The sequence below is a fragment of the Periplaneta americana genome, chromosome 15 (genome assembly GCF_040183065.1).
Source record: "Periplaneta americana isolate PAMFEO1 chromosome 15, P.americana_PAMFEO1_priV1, whole genome shotgun sequence".
Taxonomy (NCBI): domain Eukaryota; kingdom Metazoa; phylum Arthropoda; class Insecta; order Blattodea; family Blattidae; genus Periplaneta; species Periplaneta americana.
Genome location: NC_091131.1, coordinates 28,841,107 through 28,864,059, shown reverse-complemented (window position 1 = coordinate 28,864,059; position 22,953 = coordinate 28,841,107). Strand labels below are relative to the sequence as shown.

The window sequence follows — 22,953 nt, the reverse complement described above, 5'->3', positions numbered from 1 at the left end:
AGGTGAAATTGCAGTGGTAAGTTTCCAATTTATAATTATTACTATATTGAACGTCTTTAAAAATAATATGTTAAAAGCCTAAAGCAGTAAAATGAATATGACGCTTAAGCGGTAAGAATAGGGAAATTGTTATGTGTGTTACGTTAGGAATACTGAATGTGGTATTTCACACTTACCGCGTATTGGTTGTGTGCGGAAAGCAAGCAAATACGCACGATCTCGCACAAAGATACTTATTTACTTTTTTTTATTATTTTAGATACGGGTATTGAGTTTTTAAAGTAAACTGCTAATCTTTGATTGTATTTCGACTGTTAAATTGAAAAGGGATTTGATGCAGACTCATGTTGCAAATCTTTATTCGTGGTTTAATGCATAAAATTCACTTTGGAAAAAATGACTATTTATTTAATTTTATAATGGGCGAATTCATTATAGTAAGTGATGATGTGCATAAGGTACAAAAATAAGGCTGAATGTGAGAATTTTCTGGTTCGTGTGGCAGAATAGATGAGTGCAATTAACAGTATATGAATTAATTCAGTATATAAAAATGTCTTTTCTCATTGTGTTCTCTGACTAAAGCTAAATACTCTCATACTCCAAGACTTAGGATTATAGTTTGCGTATGGAATCCATTGTTTAAAACGAAGATTCAGAATATTATTTTGAACTTTGTGAAAACAAACACATGACGTGTTCAGAAGCCAAGGAATTACTTTGGTAGAAAGTATATCACTATCTCATAAAACTGATTTAAGTTTTACACGAGGAAATTAGGAGGAAAAGTTTTATTGTAGGAGTATGTGTTAAGGCATCTGATGGTTTTCCCTAAAGAAATGCATGAAACAACTGTGTGTCCACATTGATTGTCAAATGTAAACTATGTGAAATTATTTTTTATGCACAAGACTAGTTCCCGTGTTGTATTAATTTTATGGAGACATCAGCAATAAAAAAATTGAAAAAGGAATATTGTTTCAAATAATTTATTACAATTCATTGTTAAGGCTGGTACATAATAAACGGAGACGACAACCAGAACGAGAATGGAAAGCGGAGGACGTGAACATTTTTGATTCACAATAAACCGAGATCAAAAAAAGGGTGTGCATATCGATATGTTTGTCGGTAACGATATGTGAAGTCGATATTGCGCAGTCTGATGTTATTTGTACATAATTTACCAATGGCGTTCTTTCATGAGTAAAAACCAGCCAACATGAACACAGGTTAACGAACTTCAAAATTTATGGCACGGAATATTTAAGAATTAAATTCACGTGGTAATCTGGTCATAGATACAAGTAGCACATATTCTACGTAGATAAGGTAAAGTTGAAAGAGGTGGAATATAATAACATGAATACCGGACCTAAAAATGACTATTAAGCCAACAGCTTCCACAGCATATTTCCAGAAGGATGCACAATATGAATGTTGATCTAAAAAAGGGTTTTAATTCTAGTTTTAGAAATAAAATTATTACATTGTGAAATTTTATCCGTGTCCACAACCCTTTCACGTGGCGCCTATATGACAAACGTAAGTATAAATAAATCCAGGCTTCAATCTCGAGCTCTATTGTTAATACGCGTGTTTACACAGTAATCTATGACTCGTTTCAATTTTCGACTCAAACAAAAATGTTCTAAAAATTTATTTTTGCGAGTATTTTAGCTGTATAAACATGAATAAAAATTACAAATCCAACCGGATTTTTCTAATTTCTTAAATAAATGTTAAATTCGAGTGTGTGCACACATATCTATCAAAAGTTTCATGATCGCATGCAGAGAAACATAAGTTTGTTAGTGTGAGTCTTCCTAGTGGGAAAATCGGTGTATCTCGGGCTAAATACGCGATTTGTATAAAACGTTAATAAAAACTATAAATTCCAAGCGATTGTGCTAATTCTTTCAGAAAGTGTTTAATACGTGTGTTTATACAGTATTCTATCACTCGTTTCGATTTCCGATTTAAATTAAATTTTAAATGAAAGCTTTAGAGAATTCACTAAACTTATTATGCATTGTAGGGCCTTATTCACACTTGTTTTAGAAATAGTTATTGGGAAGATAGAATAATTATATATATATATCAAATTAAACAGAAAAGAATGTATAATTTTATAGCATAAAAATCGAAAAAAAAAAAAAAAATTCAAGAAATTTTGCCTACCGGATCCCCTTAAGAGAGTGAGAAGGAGAAAGAGATACAAAGAGCGAACGAAACCTACTAATGCTTCCAACAATCAGCAAAGGGAATGAAATTTTGAATACCATAATGCAGGTATATTTATGTACTATTGATGTCATTGACTGTGATCTTGTTCATCTATCCATGAAAGTAATAACTAAAGAAGCAACACTTAAACCCGGTTCAGACGATGGATTCAAGGTGGCTGCGCTGATGGTTAGCCTGCGTGCTCACTTGCTGGAAATAAGGCTGCTTTGGTGGTTAGTCTGCTGGATTTTGAGGGTAGGATCCTTGCTATTTTTCGTGCTCGTTTGCAGGCTGGAACCAGGCTGGAATGTATCATCACTGAAACCATGTCGCCATGTTCGTTGTTTTTCAAATAAACCTGTTTTTTTAATATTCTTTTGTTTATAAGAAACAGCAATTAAATATAGGACTTTAGCTGTTTTGCACTTATGGCTTAATTACCTTATTACCAGTGGCGGTTCCTCTATATGAGCACAGGAGCACGTGAACACCTTAAAAACCAAGAATAATCGTACGTATTACTGTATTAATATTATTACATCTATTACCTTCCAATGTACAATAACGTTCCAACTTTTTTCGTCTCGAGAGAATGCCTCGTTCGTGTGTCGTGTGTCTTTAAATCTCCATTGGACAGGTTGACAGCAGTTCGTACAATTTTTCTCTAGCAGGGTGGAATAGTCTGAGGCGAGAATATTTTCTGCTTTGTTACAATGGTTACAATAGCTCTGGCTCGCACAGGTCTTAACGTGCTAATGGCAGAGAAAGAGTGATGCTCCATCTCTCTTGGGTCTGACATCCTGTTCATTTCTCCCTCTTTACTTGTTTTCTCTCTTTACTCTTTCTTTTCAAAATACCGTTACGCACGGGGGCTGATTCTGTTGTCTTTTGCTCAGCAAAGTAAAGAAAATACAAGCTGCATTGGTGCGTATTGAAAGTTGAAACAGTAACACTTGAAGTTTGGAGACGGACGTGTGTGAAATTGTGTTAAATTAAAAGAGAATTAAAATATTCCTCCGTAACACAATGACAGAAGACCGATTAAGTACATTGTCTATGTTGGCATGGAAAAAAAAATCTTGTTAACAACATTAGAGTTATTGATAAGTTTGCATCTCTCAAAACTAGGCGCATGGAGTTTCTCTACAAATAAATCTAGATCTTCAACACCATCTACAACAGTAGTGAAGGTGAGTCCTATGAATTAATTTTACTCTACTCTTGTTTAATGGTTTTAATTTTGGTTTATATGCGTAAATTTGGTACATGCATATTAGAACTCGTATATCTCTGACGTGTGACTCAGCTATAAGAGAATATATCAGTGTGTTCATTACCTATATATATATATATATATATATATATATATATATATATATATATATTGTGAACACTCATCCAAGAAAGGCACGAGCCGCCACTGCTTATTACGACATCTACTATTGTTTATGTAGGACTTTAGTTGTTTTTCACTCACTGTTTAGTTTCTTTTTGACCATGAGTGTTGGCAACAGATGAAACAGCAGATGATCTTCCAATTTGAACTGTGGAAAGAACCAGCTCCGTCAGAACAACCACCATCACAGTAACCAACATGGGAGCCAGCACCGTACACACCACGGCACCCAGCTTGCTAGGCAGCTAGGTAACACGCAAGAAAACAAGCACCGTCTGAACCGGGCTTTACACGAACAAATTATCGATTACTAAGGGTCAGACATCTTTGAACTCCAGTGATCACTTATGTTTAAAAAATTTATGATTTTATGATCGTATAAGCGAACTTTCTACCACAGGAGAAGTCAGAACCAGAGATTAAAAAAATTGACAAACTTTGAAAGACGTCCACTAGTTCTTAATAGGTAGCACCATTATTGGGCTGGTTATAAAAGTGTCGAGGAAAATGATCATGTAGATTAAGCATAAATTATTCTCATAATCGACAATATCAGCGGTTTCCAGCTAAACCCAGTGTTGTTTTACAATCAGCAGAGGGGGATGAAATACTGAATTCTATAATGCGGATATATTTATGTACGATTGGCGATACTGATTAGTATATTCGCCAACTACCTATTTATAGAAGTAATAACTAAAGAAACCTCACTTACACCAACAAATTATATCGAAAGTGATCGATAAATAATTTGTTCGTGTAAGTGTTAGTTACTTTAGTTAATGCTTCTATGAATAGATGGCGAAGATAACAATCAGTTTCGCTAATATTAAATAAATATACTAGCATTACAGAATCCAAAATTTCACCTCCATGTAATGATATTAAAAAAAAAACACTAGATTTAGCAGGAAACCGCTCAATTATGAGAATAATTCAGAGTTTTTGCTAAACTCGATAGATGCGCAAAACCACTTTTCTCAGAAAACGAGTTTTATTGTATACACAATTTATGTTGTGGGCTGAAGATATAATATAGTGAAACTTCTCCTTACGGACACCCCCAAGATACGGACACACACCTCAAATACGGACAGATTTTTATGTCCCAAGTTAAATTTTACAAAGTACTAGCTGTTTATCGCAGAATTTTGAACATTGATGGGTTGTTAATCCTTCGCCCAACCCCTAAGCTGGAGAACCACCCCTTATCGGCTGTCCGCGACTGCTTATTTAATGATTGTATTGTTGCACAGGGATTACCAGCTTCATGCCAGAACTTGTACTAGAGCCACAGTGCTTGTTTTTACTTTGACATATTAATAGACTTTACTTCAAATATTATACATTTGTGTTACACACTGAACTCGTGAATAAATATTTTTCAAATTCATGCAAAGATTTATTACATGCCTATGCTTCTTGAGCTGTTGTTGGGTTCCATAATAATTTATTGACGGCTGCACCAGGAACTGTAAAGTTCAATAGAGTTAGCCAGTTTCATTTCAGGACTTGTGTAACAGCCAGAGTGCCTGAGTTTTTATTTTTTGATTTTACTTCATAATTGATTCTACAGCAATAAGCGTACTGATTGAGCTGTATTAGATACTGCATTGATAGACAAATATTTATCAACTTAATACTAAGATTTATTACTTTCCCATGCTTCATATGGTTTTCTTATTTATGATAATAATTGAAGACTTCATATGGATACATACACAGCTGCAATAGGGAATTTAATTACTATTGCATAGTAATTCCTGACTTCATAACTAGATGTATATATCTCTGCCATTAATTTGTTTCCTACTTTCAGATAGTTATTGAATTTATACCAATACTAATACAGCTACAATAGCGACCTAAGTGTTAGAAAAATATTATATTACTTTTTGTGATCTCGTTGTCTTCATTCACAATAGGTGACTTCATACTGATACTTAAAAACTGGAATAGGGCTTGTGATGTACAGAAATTGGTACGGTAACTAAATTTAAGGAAATACACAGCTGCAATACCAACAGAGGTGCTGGAAGAATATTTTCCAAATTTATACTAAAATTTGTTACTTTCCCATGCTTCTTGTGGTCTTGTTGTCTTCAATAATGATAGGCGACTGCATGGTGACACATAAAAAACTGCAATAGAGACTGTAATGTATAGAAATTGCTAATTGAATTTAATAAAACATAGAGCTGCAATACCGACCAAAGTGTAGGAAAATTATTTTTCAAATTTAAACTAAGATTTATTACTTTCCCATGCTTCTCGTGGTCTTGTTGTCTTCAATAATGATAGGCGACTGCATGGTGACACATAAACAACTGCAATAGGGACTGTAATGTATAGAAATTGCTAATTGAATTTAATAAAACATAGAGCTGCAATACCGACCAAAGTGTAGGAAAATTATTTTTCAAATTTAGACTAAAATTTATTACTTTCCCATGCTTCTTGTGGTCTTGTTGTCTTCAATAATGATAGGCGACTGCATGGTGACACATAAACAATTGCAATAGGGACAGTAATGTATAGAAATTGCTAATTGAATTTAATCAAACATAGAGCTGCAATACCGACCAAAGTGTAGGAAAATTATTTTTCAAATTTAGACTAAAATTTATTACTTTCCCATGCTTCTTGTGGTCTTGTTGTCTTCAATAATGATAGGCGACTGCATGGAGACACATAAACAATTGCAATAGGGACAGTAATGTATAGAAATTGCTAATTGAATTTAATAAAACATAGAGCTGCAATACCGACCAAAGTGTTGGAAAATTATTTTTCAAATTTAGACTAAAATTTATTACTTTCCCATGCTTCTTGTGGTCTTGTTGTCTTCAATAATGATAGGCGACTGCATGGAGACACATAAACAACTGCAATAGGGACAGTAATGTATAGAAATTGCTAATTGAATTTAATAAAACATAGAGCTGCAATACCGACCAAAGTGTTGGAAAATTATTTTTCAAATTTAGACTAAAATTTATTACTTTCCCATGCTTCTTGTGGTCTTGTTGTCTTCAATAATGATAGGCGACTGCATGGTGACACATAAACAATTGCAATAGGGACAGTAATGTATAGAAATTGCTAATTGAATTTAATCAAACATAGAGCTGCAATACCGACCAAAGTGTAGGAAAATTATTTTTCAAATTTAGACTAAAATTTATTACTTTCCCATGCTTCTTGTGGTCTTGTTGTCTTCAATAATGATAGGCGACTGCATGGAGACACATAAACAACTGCAATAGGGACAGTAATGTATAGAAATTGCTAATTGAATTTAATCAAACATAGAGCTGCAATACCGACCAAAGTGTAGGAAAATTATTTTTCAAATTTAGACTAAAATTTATTACTTTCCCATGCTTCTTGTGGTCTTGTTGTCTTCAATAATGATAGGCGACTGCATAGTGATACATAAGCAACTGCAATAGGGACTGTAATGTATAGAAATTGCTAATTGAATTTAATAAAACATAGAGCTGCAATACCGACCAAAGTGTTGGAAAATTATTTTTCAAATTTAGACTAAAATTTATTACTTTCCCATGCTTCTTGTGGTCTTGTTGTCTTCAATAATGATAGGCGACTGCATGGTGACACATAAACAATTGCAATAGGGATAGTAATGTATAGAAATTGCTAATTGAATTTAATAAAACATAGAGCTGCAATACCGACCAAAGTGTTGGAAAATTATTTTTCAAATTTAGACTAAAATTTATTACTTTCCCATGCTTCTTGTGGTCTTGTTGTCTTCAATAATGATAGGCGACTGCATGGTGACACATAAACAATTGCAATAGGGACTGTAATGTATAGAAATTGCTAATTGAATTTAATCAAACATAGAGCTGCAATACCGACCAAAGTGTAGGAAAATTATTTTTCAAATTTAGACTAAAATTTATTACTTTCCCATGCTTCTTGTGGTCTTGTTGTCTTCAATAATGATAGGCGACTGCATGGTGACACATAAACAACTGCAATAGGGACTGTAATGTATAGAAATTGCTAATTGAATTTAATCAAACATAGAGCTGCAATACAGACCAAAGTGTAGGAAAATTATTTTTCAAATTTAGACTAAAATTTATTACTTTCCCATGCTTCTTGTGGTCTTGTTGTGTTCAATAATGATAGGCGACTGCATGGTGACACATAAACAACTGCAATAGGGACTGTAATGTATAGAAATTGCTAATTGAATTTAATCAAACATAGAGCTGCAATACAGACCAAAGTGTAGGAAAATTATTTTTCAAATTTAGACTAAAATTTATTACTTTCCCATGCTTCTCGTGGTCTTGTCTTCAATACTGATAGGCGACTGCATGGTGACACATAAACAACTGCAATAGGGACTGTAATGTATAGAAATTGCTAATTGAATTTAAAAAAACATAGAGCTGCAATACCGACCAAAGTGTAGGAAAATTATTTTTCAAATTTAGACTAAAATTTATTACTTTCCCATGCTTCTTGTGGTCTTGTTGTCTTCAATAATGATAGGCGACTGCATAGTGATACATAAGCAACTGCAATAGGGACTGTAATGTATAGAAATTGCTAATTGAATTAAAAAAAACATAGAGCTGCAATACCGACCAAAGTGTAGGAAAATTATTTTTCAAATGTAGACTAAAATTTATTACTTTCCCATGCTTCTTGTGGTCTTGTTTTCTTCAATAATGATAGGCGACTGCATAGTGATACATAAGCAACTGCAATAGGGACAGTAATGTATACAAATTGCTAACTGAATTTAAACAAACACACAGCTGCAATACCGACCAAAGTGTTGGAAAAATATTTCTTCGAATTTACACTAAAATTTTACTTTCCCATGCTTCTTGTAGTCCTGTTATCTTCAATAATGATAGGCGACCGCATACAGATACATAAATAACTGCAATAGGGACAATAATATATGGAAATTGCTAACTGCATTGAAGCAAGTACACAGCTGCAATACCTACTGGAGTGTTAGAAAAATATTTTTCAAATTTAGGCTGAAGTTTATTACTTTCCATTGCTTCTTGTGGTTTTGTTGTCTTTAATAATGATAGAAGACTTCATACCAGTACATATAAAACAGAAATAGGGGCAGTAATGTATAGAAATTGCTAATTGAATTGAAGAAAATACACAGCTGCAATACGGACTGAGGTACTGGAAAAATATTTTTCAAATTTAGACTGAAATGTATTACTTTCCAATGCTTACTGTGGTTTGTTGTCTTCATTAATGAAAGGTGATTTCATACTGGTATATAAACAAATGTAATAGGGACTGTAATATATAGAAATTGCTAACTGAATGTTAGCAAATACACTGCTGCAATACCTACTGGAGTGTTAGAAAAATATTTTTCAAATTTAGGCTGAAGTTTACTACTTTCCAGTGCTTCTTGTGGTTTTGTTGTCTTTAATAATGATAGAAGACTTCATACCAGTACATATAAAACAGCAATAGGGGCAGTAATGTATAGAAATTGCTAATTTAATTGAAGAAAATACACAGCTGCAATACCGACTGAGGTACTGGAAAAATATTTTTCAAATTTAGACTAAAATCTATTACTTTCCAATGCTTACTGTGGTTTGTTGTCTTCATTAATGAAAGGTGATTTCATACTGGTACATAAACAAATGTAATAGGGACTGTAATGTATAAAAATTGCTAACTGAATGTAAGCAAATACACAGCTGCAAATCCGACCAAAATCTTCGAAAAATATTTTTCAAATTTGCATTAAAATTTATTATACTTTCTCGTGCTTCTTGTGGTCTTGTTGTCTTCAATAATTATAGGCAACTGCATACTGATACCGGAACTTAAACAACCGCAATGAGCACTATAATGTATAGTAATTGCTAACTGAATTTAAGCAAATACACAACTGCAATACCGACTGAGGTACTTGAAAAATATTTTTCAATTTTAGACCAAAATTTATACTTTCCCATGCTTATTGTGGTCCTGTTATCTTCAATTATGAAAGATGACTTCATACTGGTACTTATACAAATGCAATAGGGACTGTAATATTTAGAAATTGCTAACTGAATTTGAGCAAGTATAGAGCTGCAATACCGACCAAAGTGTTGGAAAAATATTTTTCAAATTTTGACTAAAATTTATTACTTTCCTATGCTTCTTGTGGTCTTGTTGTCTTCAATAATGATAGGGACTGCATAATGATACATAAAGAACTGGAATAGGGACTGTAATGTATACAAATTGTTAACTGAATTGAAGCAAATACACAGCTGCAATATCGATCAAAGTGTTAGAAAAATATTTTTCAAAATTACACTAAAGTTTATTATTTTCCATTGCTTCTTGTGGTCTTATTGTCTTCAATAATGATAGGCGACTTCATACCAATACATTACAAAGAACAATAGGGACTGTAATGTACAGAAATTGCTAACTGAATTTAAGCAAATACACAGCAGCAAATCCGACCAGAGTCTTCGAAAAATATTTTTCAAATTTAGACTACAATTTATTACTTTCCCATGCTTCTTGTGGTCTTGTTGTCTTCAATAATGATAGGAGACTTCACACCAATACATAAAAAACAGCAATAGGGACTGTAATGTATAGAAATTGCTAACTGAATTTAAGCAAATACACAGCTGCAATACCGACTGAGGTATTGGAAAAATATTTTTCAATTTTAGACTACAATTTATTACATTCCCATGGTTTGTTTTCTTCATTAATGAAAGGTGATTTCATACTGATACATAAACAAATGCAATAGGGGCTGTAATGTATATAAATTGTTACCAGTAATTCAATCAAATATAGAGCTGCAATATCGACGAAAGTGTTGGAAAAATATTTTTCAAATTTAGACTAAAATTTTGTTACTTTTCCATGCTTCTTATGGTCGTGTTATCTTCAATAATGATAGGCGACTTCATACTGGTATTTAAACAACTGCAATAGGGACTGTAATGTATAGAAATTGGTAACTGAATTTAAGCAAACACTCAGCTGCAATACCGACGAAAGTGTTGGAAAAATATTTTTCAAATATAAACTCAAATTTATTACTTTCCCATGCTTCTTGTGGTCTTGTTGTCTTCAATAGTGATAGGTGACTTCATACTGATACTTAAGCAAGTTCACTATGCAATGTACCCTTGCCTTTACAAACTGAACGCTTTGATTTTATTTTTCCAATTCACAATGAGACTTGTTGCTTTCCCTTCTTATGGTCTTTTTGTGTTGGATATTAATTGAGTACTTGATGTTGTAACTTGGACGGCTGTATTAAGGGAGTACTGTTGCATAGAAATTAGTTAAGTAACTTAATGCCAGAACTGACACATTTCTCAGACTGCTTTTATTATTATTTTTTATTGTGGTTTTACAAAATTACTGACTTGACACTAATGTCACACAGCTGCAATAATGACTCAAGTGTTGGAAAAATACTTTTCAAAGTCATACTGCGATTTATTACATACTGATGCTTTGTGCGATCTTGTGCCAAATAATAGTAATTGACGACTCCATACTGGTACTTAATCAACTGCAGTGTTGATGTATTGATGTATAAAAATTATTAGTAACTGAATTTAAACATATACACCACACACTATAATTCCAACTCTTCTGTTGGATAATTATTTCTCCAATTGGTACTAAGATGTATTACTTCCCCATGTTTCTTGTGGTCTTGTTTTTTTTATAAGATATGGCGACTTCATATTGATAATCCACGGAAATGAGATGCATGTGCTTCCCCTCCATGCTGCATACCTTTTCTACCTTGTTTGAGCTACTCCACCTGCCAGCACTTTCACAGCAACTTTCGGGCCTTATTTTCAGTGTGAAATTGAGGTCGGCACTCAATTTTTATTTTCGTATTGAATACATATGATTCAGCTACAATCCAAAGATGTAAATACATTATTTTTTACGTTAACGTAATAACGCTGTAGGCCTAGTAAACAATTACCATAATAAAATACCTATTCTTATTGTTAATTTTTTTTGTCACCAAAGTATCATACTACAAGTGAACTTCGAGACAAAATTAATATTCTTATCAGGCATGTAGCTTTATTAGAAAAATGTATTGATTTTATTCCTTCGAATAATATATCAAAGGGAAGGTAATCATGATGATTTTGGAGTTAAGATTAGTGAGGAAGTGGTTAATAGAGATAATCGTAGTAAGTCCCTAGAAAATCCAACTTTTGAAGAATGGCTGAATTGAATTTAAGAGGAGGGCACTATGGCCCAGCACTGCGACCTGTTAAGGTCTACTGCGTTAACCCTCTGGTGACGCATTCCCAAACCCACATCGGCTAACCACACCCAGGTTTCGAGCAGCTACCCCATTCGTCCCTAGGTCAACACCCTCTGTGCGTCGCCAGCATGCGTTCAGGGAATGCTACGGAATGACAACGAAATGGAAAAATGGTGACGAAATGATGTAAATGCCTAATTTGGGGAAAAACGGAAGAACCCCGGGAAAAACCCCAATTGCGACCTTGTCCGCCACAAGTGTCACTATGGATTCTTTTCAATGAAAAAAAAAAAAATCGAAAAAAAATTCCACCCCTGAGTGGGAATCGAATCCGGGCCGCTTGCGTGACAATCTGAAGGTCTGACCATTGAGCTACCACAGACGGTTTTTGAGAAATGATGGACAGACGTATTTCATGAACACACGACCGGCCAATGTAAGGTTTTGTATTGATGCTGAGAAAACAAAACACTACAAGGTTTGTTTACCATAGACCAGAGTAGCCAATACAGCAGTTTTCTCGCTAAAGCTGGCGTTTTTCTATGTTACTTTAACGGAAAAAAAATTTTTTTTTTAAATTTATATTGCTGATATAGAGTTTAGTGGGTATTTTTGGCACTTACAGTGGCAAAATAATTTCTTTTTACATTGCGAATATAGCCATTTAGCGGTTTCTGCACTCTGTCATAGCGAGTTATAAAGAATGTAGTTGGCAGCACTGCTCAAGACTGTTCCGCACGTGTATAGATGAATTCCATAAACAAAAACAGAAACTTTAATTAATTTTTTGAAACTTAGTTTTCCTGTGGTTTGTACTAAGAAATTATCATCTAGATATCGCACATTATTCGTCATTCAAGGTTGATTTGTACGCAGAACATCTGGAAGGAGCTGTGGTCTAAGAACACCTGGGTTAGGCGTTTTTTCATCCACCTGTTGGGCAAGAAATCTCAAGAATGTCAGTGTAACAGGTAATATTTTTAATATCGTAATTCAAATGTCCAGTCGCTATCTAATAAATCTAATGAACTCTAGGTCATTCTTCATTACATAAATTATTTAGCATTTTGTGTAGGTAACACAATATTGGTTAACTGACATCTACTATTATCTATATTTCGTCCCATAATTCGTTCAGACATTGACAAGCGACGTAAATATTGCCGGCAGAGGAGAAGAGAGGTAAACTTCTCTCTGTCGGCAATGTTTACATCGCCTGTCATTTTGGAACGAAGTATAGTGGAATTGGAGGTTATGTATGCCCTTCCATTTATTGTAGAGGAAATAGTGTTCATGGTGGTATTGCCATATTTCTCAAGAACTGTGTTAATTTTCAAACTATATTGATCTATGTTGCCTGGAAGAACATATTACTGACGCCACAGTTGTTATTTTAACTGCCCTTAAAATAATTTTAGTAGCTTTGTATCGTACCCCCAAAGGAGACAAAAATATGTTTTAAATCAATTTGAACAGCTGTTTATTGATTTAAGTCTCTATAATTTAAAATAGTGTTATTGTCTGTGGTGATTTTAAATTGAATATTGACGTAAATTCTGGTTTTACCATGAATTTTTTAAATGTGTTGCTTTCTGTAAATTGTTTTTGTCTGAACAAAAGTCCTACTTGGGGACTAGCATAATTATTTTACTGAAGAAGGCGATTAGAATTCTCACATCCTTCAGTTATAACACTCATTGTAAGCCGTTATTAATTGCTGAAGGCGTAATTACTGTTATTAATGCATACATATCTCATTGTTTGTTAAAAACTAAAAACAGCTTACAGGGGCCTGTTTCTCAAAACTTACGGACTAGTAATACTAGTCTGTACAGTAGTAATATTTGTTTATTTTACAAGTCTGTGTTTCTAGAAACTACAAGGGTAAAGTAGTAGTTACCAGTTCACAGACTAGTAATACTGGTCGATTTCACCAGTTCAAAAGTGATTCTGTTTCTCAAAATGCTAATCTAGTTGATTATACTAATATTTAACAGGAATATTCCTACAAGACTCTAAAGACTGGTGATTTCTATATTATCAGTTACCAGTGGCAATCTTTCTCAGATAATCAAAACAAAATATTGTAGTTATTTTTTTAATAAATGTGGTTTAGTGATTTCGATTGAAGTAGTAAAGAAGTTGTTGTGAGAAGTGCTAAAACTATATCGAGAGAGAGCAATTATTATTCCTTTACGGGAGCATTGTTTAAATATAATGAATGGTTTAAATAATGTGCTGAAAAGCTTGGAGAGTTGTTAAATATAGTGGGACCTGCCATAACAAGACAAACAAATAGAAGTCATGCATTATCAGCAAAGTTTCAAATACAAATACAAATCGGGATGTTGATTATTTTCCAATGCCATCTGGTTTTTCTGCCCTAGACCAGCAACACATGCAGATTTTTTTCCTAATAATCTAATACCAATTCATCAACTGCAGTAATTTTTGCTGGCTTTCCTCCTCCATTGCCAGTCCTTCTGACATTGTCAACTTTAGCCTACAAATTAAATACAAAACGACACTAATTTATGAATAGATCAAACGTAAAACTGAAGAAAAAAAAAAATAGCGATTTTTTTCAAGTCATAAGTGGCATCCATGTCGCCAGTAGACTCACTTGCTACATAATGTGTTCATATTATGATACTGTGAACTTGAATTGGTACTCGTCAAAGTTGCTTTCTTAATGTTGGGCCAATAAGTGTCCCTAACTTATGCATAATCTTTGTTCTGAAGTATCAGTTCCATAGCCTCACTTATTACAAATTTTTTTGTCCAGTCGTTTACTTTATCATTTTTGTTATTATGCTTGAAAACGTACCGAATGATATATCCTTTGAGTCATTAATCATATTGAGTATAGTTAATTTGCTTTCAATTGATGGAATTTCAAGAGAAGAGAGAAGTAAGAACCAAAACACAAACAACTTAGCCTCCTAACCTCAAATAACAATACCTACCAATGGGTATAAACAAATGAACTCAATCAGCTGACTAGTGAAAGAGATCATATGACTAGTGAAAAATTGTCACAAGTTACTAGACTGTTGAAATAGTTTGAGAAACAGAATCTACTAGAGTTGGTGAAATATACTCTGGTAACTAGTAACTGGTGAACTACTAAGCTAGTATTTTTGAGAAACAGGCCCCTGGTAAACCATTTTAAATGCACGTCCAGCCTACACACTGTTATTCTACAATAAGTAATCATAATCTTGTTCCTATATGCTAGATTATTATGTAACATGATTTTTGTTTCTGGGTAAGATGAGTGACATTTTGTAATTGTTTATGCCAAAAAAGTATAGGCCTAGAAGGTATGTATTATTCATCTGAAACTTTGGTTTTGTGATCAGGACAATGGTTTTTTGAAATTCACCTAATTCGACTGTAATTGAAGTCAGAAAAACAACATGTGAATAAAAATTAGAATGTATTTGCACTCAACTTACACAAAAACCAATACAATATACAGAGCGGTCTGTGATATTCTCTACAGTACCCGGCGACAAGTGAGCTTGGCATCAGCGCTTGTCATTCCTGGTGAACGGAGTCTGCTACAGTCACATGCTACAGTTTTTCTCTCTCTTTTCCTGCCTTGAAGGACACAGTACATGGTTACATTGCAACTGATAGCTGCTGTTCAGCTTCCTATGAGGTCTGTTGACGTTTATATGATGTACGTACATCTTAAGGCTGGTTCACAATAAACCGGGAACGGAAGCGACAACAAAACTGAGAATGGGAATATTGTTAAAATAAATGTATTTAAATGTGAGCATTCACAACTAACTATTGTGAATGCTCGTATTTAAATGCATTTATTTTAACATTATTTCCGTTCCCGTTCTCGTTTCCATTCTCGGTTTATTGTGAACCAGCCTTTAGTTGAAGATTGAAGATTGTGGCTTAATATGGCACCACAAAAGTTTACATTATAACAAAAGGTTTATCTTGTCATGTGTTACTTGATAACGAAAAATTGTGGAACAGTGCGACGACGTTTTGCAACGCAATTTCCTGGTTTTTCCATTCCACATAGGACGACTATATTAAACCTCGTAAAAAATCTAGAGAAATGGGATCAGTTCTGAATAAACGTGAAAAGAGAAACCCAAGTGTACTTACTGAGGGAAAACTCGATTCGATAGGTGAAAGGTTAGAACATTCTTCTCGAAAATCTCTCCACCGTCTCTCACAAGAAACGGGTGTTTCGAAAACCACAGCATTTAGAACCACTAAAATTCTTAAATTTAAGCCCTATAGAGTGACAATAGTGCATGAATTACAGCCTGGGGATAATAATGTACGTACATACAGTACGTACGTGCATATTTAAATTAATTTTTTAATTTTTTTTTTCTAAATTTGAACCAGTTGAATGCAACTCTCTTATGCTGAAGTATGACAATGATGTGATAAGGTAATTGTGAAGTCTCGGGGACAGTACTTGTATTGAAAAGGGATAACATCTTCTACACATTCGAAACGTTTTGTTTCCACTACAGTACCAGCACACTTCAAATTCAGAGGTGTCAACCAAAGCGGCATAGTGGGAGCAGAATTGGTGTTGGTCTGCAAGGTAGAGGGTGACATCACTGCACATGGCATGGTCGGCGTCTCACTGATTCCTCAACCACAGCGACACGCAGATGATGGAGAGACAGGCACCAGCAGAACTGCACCTTGAGTCCTTAACACGTAGGGACGCTGGACCCTACCACTGATCAGCATTTAGTGACTTCGAGCAGTAGGTAATGATCGTCTACCTCACAGCGAAGGGTGAGTCTCATGCATGAGTTACCATTGTCTGTCGAAAATAACTGCTGTCCTTGATGTAGGCTGTATCGTTTTTATCAGATGGATGGAAGGAAATAGTTCCACTAACAGCTGCATTATTTCAGTTTTAAAGTTTAATAATTGTTACGTAAACGTGATAAATAAATAAAACTAGAACCACTCCAGCTTGTCATGGTGTATTTCCTGCGACAGAAAGATGTCAGTGCCTCAAATAATAATTTTTTTATAGATGATAGTGGTGCTATTAAATGCAAAAGTACTAATGACTTTGAAATGGTACTGCACCAATATTGAAAACAAATAATATACCCTGCCCGTGCTTTGATATAATAATTAATTTTACACTAATAGTTATAGAACAATTATAAAGATTAATGTGTATCTTAATTATTTTCCAAATGCATAGCAGGATTTATAACATTCCAATGGTTTGTTGGTGTTGCAGTGTTCAATAATGTTTGAGGACTTCACACTGACACTTGGAGAGCTGCAATGGTGATCACAGAGAGTGGAAAGATCGCACAGAGAAAGCAGAGTGAGGACAGAGAGCACAGTGAGTACAGAAAGAGAAGAGAGAGAGGGCAGAGAGGTCACAGAGAGGGCAGAGAGAGCACAGATAGGATAAAGAGAGCACAGTGAGGGCAGAGAGAGAACAGAGCAGAGAGGACAGTGGAGAATTGGGACGACAGAGAGAGCACAGAGAGGTCAAAGAGAGGACAAAGAGGCAAGATAGACCACAGAGAGAAAGTAGAGAAGACAGAGAGCAAAATGAGTATAGAGAGAGTACAGAGGACATACGTAGAATACAGAAAATGCAGATAGAGTTCAGAGAGGGCAGATAGAGCACAGACAGGAAGTAGAGAGGACAGAGAGAAAAAAACAGCAGACAGAGAAAGTGGCGAGGAATGAAATACAACACAGTGGACAGGGAGAGCATAGAAGGGACAGGGAAAGCACAGAGAGGAAAGGGAGAGAACAGAGGGGATGAAGAGAGCACAAAGGGGACAGGGAGAGACCAGAGGGGATGAAGAGAGCACAGAGGGGACAGGGAGAGCACATAGGGGAAGGAAAGAGCAGAGAGGGGACAGGGAGAGTAGAGAGGGGCTAGGGAGAGCATAGACTGAACAGGGAAAGCACATATGGGACAGGAAGAGTACAGAGGGAACAGAGAATGCACAGAGGGGACAGGAAGAGCACAGAAAGGATAGGAAAAGCACAGTGGGGATACGGAGAGCACAGAGGGGATAAAGAGAGCACAAAGAGGATAGGAAGAGCACAGAGCGGACAGGGAGAGCACAGCAGGGACAGGGAAAGCACATAGGGGAGAGTGAGAGCACAGAGGGAACAGGGAAAGCACAGAGGGGTCAGGGAGAGCACAGAGGGGATAAAGAGAGCACAAAGAGAATAGGAAGAGCACAGAGCGGACAGGGAGAGCACAGCAGGGACAGGGAAAGCACATAGGGGAGAGTGAGAGCACAGAGGGAACAGGGAAAGCATAGAGGGGTCAGGGAGAGCACAGAGGGGATAAAGAGAGCACAAAGAGGATAGGAAGAGCACAGAGCGGACAGGGAGAGCACAACAGGGACAGGGAAAGCACAGAGGAGAATGGGAGAGGACAGAGGGGATAAAGAGAGCACAAAGAGGATAGGAAGAGCACAGAGCGGACAGGGAGAGCACAGCAGGGACAGGGAAAGCACATAGGGGAGAGTGAGAGCACAGAGGGAACAGGGAAAGCATAGAGGGGTCAGGGAGAGCACAGAGGGGATAAAGAGAGCACAAAGAGGATAGGAAGAGCACAGAGCGGACAGGGAGAGCACAACAGGGACAGGGAAAGCACAGAGGAGAATGGGAGAGGACAGAGGGGATAAAGAGAGCACAAAGAGGATAGGAAGAGCACAGAGCGGACAGGGAGAGCACAGCAGGGACAGGGAAAGCACATAGGGGAGAGTGAGAGCACAGAGGGAACAGGGAAAGCACAGAGGGGTCAGGGAGAGCACAGAGGGGATAAAGAGAGCACAAAGAGAATAGGAAGAGCACAGAGCGGACAGGGAGAGCACAGCAGGGACAGGGAAAGCACATAGGGGAGAGTGAGAGCACAGAGGGAACAGGGAAAGCATAGAGGGGTCAGGGAGAGCACAGAGGGGATAAAGAGAGCACAAAGAGGATAGGAAGAGCACAGAGCGGACAGGGAGAGCACAACAGGGACAGGGAAAGCACAGAGGAGAATGGGAGAGGACAGAGGGGATAAAGAGATCACAAAGAGGATAGGAAGAGCACAGAGCGGACAGGGAGAGCACAGCAGGGACAGGGAAAGCACAGAGGAGACAGGGAGAGGACAGAGGGGATAAAGAGAGCACAAAGAGGATAGGAACAGCACAGAGAGGACAGGGAGAGCGCAAAAGCGACAGGGAAAGCACAGAGGGGATAAAGAGAGCACAAAGAGGATAGGGAGAGCACGGATGGGACAGGAAGAGCACAGAGGGGATAAAGAGAGCACAAAGAGGATAGGAAGAGCACAGAGCGGACAGGGAGAGCACAGCAGGGACAGGGAAAGCACAGAGGAGAATGGGAGAGGACAGAGGGGATAAAGAGAGCACAAAGAGGATAGGAAGAGCACAGAGCGGACAGGGAGAACACAGCAGGGACAGGGAAAGCACAGAGGAGACAGGGAGAGGACAGAGGGGATAAAGAGAGCACAAAGAGGATAGGAACAGCACAGAGAGGACAGGGAGAGCCCAAAAGCGACAGGGAAAGCACAGAGGGGATAAAGAGAGCACAAAGAGGATAGGGAGAGCACAAAGAGGATAGGAAGAGCACAGAGGGGACAGGAAGAGCACAGAGGGGATAAAGAGAGCACATAGAGGATAGGAAGACCACAGAGCTGACAGGGAGAACACAGCAGGGACAAGGAAAGCACAGAGGAGACAGGGAGAGGACAGAGGGGATAAAGAGAGCACAAAGAGGATAGGAACAGCACAGAGAGGACAGGGAGAGCCCAAAAGCGACAGGGAAAGCACAGAGGGGATAAAGAGAGCACAAAGAGGATAGGGAGAGCACAAAGAGGATAGGGAGAGCACAAAGAGGATAGGAAGAGCACAGAGGGGACAGGAAGAGCACAGAGGGGATAAAGAGAGCACAAAGAGGATAGGAAGCGCACAGATGGTACTGGAAGAGCGCAAAGGGGACAGGGAAAGCAGAGAGGGGATAAAGAGAGCACAAAGAGGATAGGAAGAGTACAGAGGGGTCAGGGAGAGCTCGGAGGGGATAAAGAGAGTACAAAGAGGAAAGGGAAAAGCATAGTTTCACCATTCTATGAGGAGGTACGTACGTACATACATATATTAATGAGTTTTTTCATTTTTTGTTTTAATTTGAACCAGTTGAATGCAACTGTCATATGCTGAAGTATGAGATCGCCCTCACTGATGTGATAAGGTAATTGTGAAGTCTCGGGGTAAATGCTTGTATTGAAAAGGGATAACATCTTCTACACATTCGAAACGTTTTGTTTCCACTACAGTACTAGCACACTTCAAATCCAGAGGAGTGAACCAGAACGGCGTGACGGGAGAAGAATTCGTGCTGGTCTGCAAGGCAGAGGGTGACGTCACTGAACGTGGCGTGGTCGGCGTCTCACCGATTCCTCAACCACAGCCACACGCAGATGATGGAGAGACAGGCACCAGCAGAACTGCACCTTGAGTCCTTAGCACGTAGGGACGCTGGACCCTTCCGCTGCTCAGAATTCAGTGACTTCGAGCAGTACTAAATGATCGTCTACCTCACAGCAAAGGGTGAGTCTCATGTATGAGTTACCATTGTCTGTCGAAAATAACTGCTGTCCTTGATGTAGGGTCTATCGTTTTTATTAGATGGATGGAAGGAAATAGTTCCACTAACAGCTGCATTATTTCAGTTTTAAACAATTATAATTGTTACGTAAACGTGATAAATAAATAAAACTAGAACCCCTCCATCTTGTCATGGCTTATTTGCTGCAACAGAAAGATGTCAGTGCCTCAAATAATTTTTTTTTATAGATAATAGTGGTGCTATTAAATGCAAAAATACGGTACTAAGGACTTCGAAATGGTACTGCACCAATATTGAAAACAAATAATATACACTGCCAGTGCTTTGATATAATAACTAATTTTACATTAATAGTTATAGAACGATTATAAAGATTAATGTATATCTTAATTATTTTCCAAATGCATAGCAGGATTTATAACATTCCAATGATTTTTTGGTGTTGCAGTGTTCAATAATGTTTAAGGACTTCACACTGACACTTGGAGAGCTGCAATGGTGATCACAGAGAGTGGAAAGATCGCACAGAGAAAGCAGAGTGAGGACAGAGAGCACAGTGAGTACAGAAAGAGAAGAGAGAGAGGGCAGAGAGGTCACGGAGAGGGCAGAGAGAGCACAGATAGGATAAAGAGAGCACAGTGAGGGCAGAGAGAGAACAGAGCAGAGAGGACAGTGGGAGAACTGGGACGACAGAGAGAGCACAAAGAGGACAAAGAGGCAAGATAGACCACAGAGAGAAAGTAGAGAAGACAGAGAGCAAAATGAGTATAGAGAGAGTACAGAGGACATACGTAGAATACTGAGAATGCAGATAGAGTTCAGAGAGGGCAGACAGAGCACAGACAGGAAGTAGAGGGGACAAAAAGGCAAAACAGAGGGCAGATAGAGCAAGAGAGAAAGTAGAGAGGATAGAGAGAGGGCAGAGATATAAATAGAGCATAGAGAGAAAGCGGAGACGAATGAAATAGAACAGAGTGGACAGGGAGAGCATAGAGGGAACAAGGCACACACAGAGGGGACAGGGAGAGAATACAGGGGATGAGGAGAGCACAGAGGGGACAGGGAGAGAACAGACGGGACAGGGAGAGCATAAAAGGGACAGAGAAAGTACAGAGGGGACAGGGAGAGAACAGAGGGGACAAAGAAAGTACAGAGGGGACAGGAAGAGCATAGAAGGGACAGGGAAATTACAGTGGGAACAGGGAGAGCATAGAAGGGACAGGGAAAGTACAGAGGGGAAAGGGAGAGAACAGAGGGGACAGGGAGAGCATAGAAGGGACAGGGAAAGTAGAGAGGGGACAGGGAGAGAACAGAGGGGACAGGGAGAGAACAGAGAGGGACAGGGAGGAAACAGAGGGGACAGGGATGGACAGGGACAGACCAGAGGGGACAGGGAGAGAACAGAGGGGACAAGGAAAGTACAGAGGGTTCAGGGAGAGAACACAGAGAACAGGGACAGTAGAGAGGGGACAGGGAGAGGACAGAGGGGACAGGGAGAAAAAAGAGAGGACAGGGAGAGCATAGAAAGGGCAGGAAAAGTACAGAGGAGACAGGGAGACAACAGAGGGGACAGGGAGAGAACAGAGTGGACAGGGAGAGCATAGATGGGAGAGGGAAAGTACAGAGGGGACAGGGAGAGCATAGAAGTGACAGGGAAAGTACAGAAGGGACAGGGAGAGAACAGAGGGGACAGGGAGAGAACAGAGAGGGACAGGGAGGGAACAGAGGGGACAGGGAAAGAACAGGGATGGACAGGGAGAGTACAGAGGGGACAGGGATAGACCAGAGAAGACAGGGAGAGAACAGAGGGGACAGGGAAAGTACAGAGGGGACAGGGAGAGCATAGAAGTGACAGGGAAAGTAAAGAAGGGACAGGGATAGAACAGAGGGGACAGGGAGAGAACAGGGAGGGGACAGAGGGGACAGGGAGAAAAAAGAGAGGACAGGGAGAGCATAGAAAGGGCAGGAAAAGTACAGAGGAGACAGGGAGACAACAGAGGGGACAGGGAGAGAACAGAGTGGACAGGGAGAGCATAGATGGGAGAGGGAAAGTACAGAGGGGACAGGGAGAGCATAGAAGTGACAGGGAAAGTACAGAAGGGACAGGGAGAGAACAGAGGGGACAGGGAGAGAACAGAGAGGGACAGGGAGGGAACAGAGGGGACAGGGAAAGAACAGGGATGGACAGGGAGAGTACAGAGGGGACAGGGATAGACCAGAGCAGACAGGGAGAGAACAGAGGGGACAGGGAAAGTACAGAGGGGACAGGGAGAGCATAGAAGTGACAGGGAAAGTAAAGAAGGGACAGGGAGAGAACAGAGGGGACAGGGAGAGAACAGAGAGGGACAGGGATAGAATAGAGAGGACAGGGGGAGAACAGAGGGGACGGGGAAAGTACAGAAGGGACAGGGAAAGTACAGAG

At 38.1% G+C, this 22,953-nt stretch overlaps 1 long non-coding RNA gene across 1 annotated transcript in view; it reads left to right on the top strand.

Moving 5' to 3' along the window:
- The first annotated feature begins 12,647 nt into the window (after positions 1-12,647).
- Positions 12,648-22,953, top strand: part of LOC138714746 (uncharacterized) — an 83,986-nt gene continuing 73,680 nt past the window's right edge. Inside the window, exons 1-5 of the long non-coding RNA XR_011336075.1 lie at positions 12,648-12,883; positions 16,427-16,700; positions 17,164-17,271; positions 20,239-20,512; positions 20,980-21,087. This is a non-coding gene — a long non-coding RNA (uncharacterized lncRNA). The remainder of the gene's footprint in view (positions 12,884-16,426; positions 16,701-17,163; positions 17,272-20,238; positions 20,513-20,979; positions 21,088-22,953) is intronic.